We start from the raw sequence: 2,344 nt of genomic DNA, 5'->3' as shown, positions 1-2,344 counted from the left end.
CGGGGCTCATCCGGGCGGCCCTCGCCCCGCGTGCACGCCGCCTCCTGCCCGACACCGCCCCGCGCAGGGCGTGCCCACGTCCTCCTCTAGAGCCCAGGCTCGCACAGAGCGCGGCCAGAGCACCGGGCACTCATCCCCCGGGTACAGCCACCCACAGGTCGCCGCCACCAGCTCTCCTCTGCTGCCGCAACACTCTCTCCAGCGTCTTTGTTCCCAAAAATACTTTATTTATAACAATATATCCATTATCTATAACATGATCCAAAAATACAGATATACATTTTTACTTTACATTCCTTTTTTTTTTTTAATAAAAAGATTTATATTCTCTTCCATTTACAAAGGGAACATAGATCTAATTCCTTTAAAAAACAGAACAATCGGGTTAAAGTCATTTCACCTCCAGTTTGGATGAGCTGCAATAAAGCTGAACCCCGCAGGGTATTTGGGCATTTCGACAATCTTCAGTGGAACACTCGTTTACGTATCACAGTCTTGTTCACCCTTCTCCAGAAAAGTATATTTAACACTGTACATTCAAAATTCAGGAGAAAGATTTAAATCCTTTAGTAAGCAAAAATGAAGGCTACTGGTATTTCTGTCTATACAGTTAAAAAAAAAAAATCTCTAAAGCCAGGTGTAAGCACCCAAGAGATGCTCTTGAGCCTGTCAGAGCCCCTGTGCTGGTATGTTCCGAGTGGGACAGTTTATTGCTGGTATCAGACATTCTGACACATTAGAGATGTTACATCGTAAAGAGGAGGAGTATGTTGTTCCTCACACTGTTCACGATTCCTAGCCAAGTATCTTTCCTTTTGAGGGCTGATGCTAACTTCTAGAGCTTATTCTTCTTTTTGCTTTGCTGGTTAAAATGAAAAAAATCTGCTCTTTTTTTTTTTGCTAACGAAATGCATTTTGCTGTCCTACCTGAGCGTCTCTTCTGAGCTGAGGGTGGTCAGCTTCGCACTTACTCATCCATAGCCACGCACTTCCATAAGGGCATGTTTCCAGCAAGACCTCCAGAGAGGTGCAGTGGAATTGTGAGATTGGTTCAAATCAAATGCTTCATCTATGGTGATACCACTACTAATAAAGCCGGGGGGGAAGTTGTATACAATACCATTGGATGGAAGGGGAAAATAAAACCTGAAACAGCATCAAGGCTAGTCTTCAGGATGCAGTAACGCTCCTGCATTAATCCAGTGTAGCAGGTCAATGAGATACAGGTCTTACTCACTGGTTACTGAATTACAGGCTGGCTCATGAGGTATCACGATTAAATTTGCTCTCAGAAAAAGAGGCAGAAAGAAAAGAGAGCTGAGTCTATTTCTCAGCTCAGGTTTGTGTGACTGTGCTTTCCTCCTCCTCCTTCCCTCCAGCAATCTGCTTTTAATTTGTCTGTGTGCTTTCTGGGTGCTATTACAATGGCAACAATGACAAATGCACATCATCTTGTAAACGTAACTGTGGAAACTTCATATACAACATACGGAGTGATGCAACACAACAAAGACACGTGCAACATCACACTTTAAATGAAAGGACCCTGGAGACAGGGTTTGTTTGGTTTTTTTCCCCCATAGCAGATGCAATGAATCAAAATGTTCACAGAAAAGCTGTCTCAGTATCAAGAGGTTTCTTCTATGTCAGTCTTGACATACCTGCAGCATCTACAAAGCCCAACAGAGCAAAGCGGGGAAGGAAAATTGGCAAGAGCTGTGTTCTACTTTCTTTCATTGCAAAATACAAGTAAGAGGGTCAGTGTAACAGGGAAAAAAGACTTTCTTTTGGAAACAAGTGCCAAAATCTGACTAGAAGTGGTTTTTCCTTCTGCGCTGTTTATTCAGATTGTTTTTACAGCAGAACAAAAGCTTATCTGGAAGTTTCTTAATGCCTTTCCAGCAGTCTATACCAAGAGCTCCTGCACAATGGTATGCAAAGTAGTACACAGCCCTGCACAGAGCTGCCATCAACAGCCATCAGGGATCACAGCCAGCAAAGTTCATGAACCCTGGTGCATGCTGCTGCAGGGGGTTTTGGAGCTTTTTTCCCCCCCCCTCTGCCAGCAGAACCACCTTTCCACACAACATCTTTTTTGGTAGGCGGGTAAGCCCCATAATACAGGAGATAACTCTTGTCTTCATATATATCTCTGCTCTTCCCTCAACTTCTGCATGCACTGTAACTCAGAGGAAGGAAAAAAACCAGAAGGACTTTCGTTTTCCTACTTCTGATTTCCTTCTATCCTTCCGCTGCAGCAACTGACACTGTGATGACAGCAAGGATTCACATTCATAATCTGAAAGGCAGCTTAAAGAAGTCAAGAACATGTAAATGTGCCCCC

The sequence above is a fragment of the Pygoscelis adeliae genome, unplaced genomic scaffold (assembly GCF_000699105.1).
Source record: "Pygoscelis adeliae isolate BGI_AS28 unplaced genomic scaffold, ASM69910v1 Scaffold554, whole genome shotgun sequence".
In the NCBI taxonomy this organism is placed as follows: Eukaryota; Metazoa; Chordata; class Aves; order Sphenisciformes; family Spheniscidae; genus Pygoscelis; species Pygoscelis adeliae.
Note: the sequence above shows the minus strand (reverse complement) of the source record.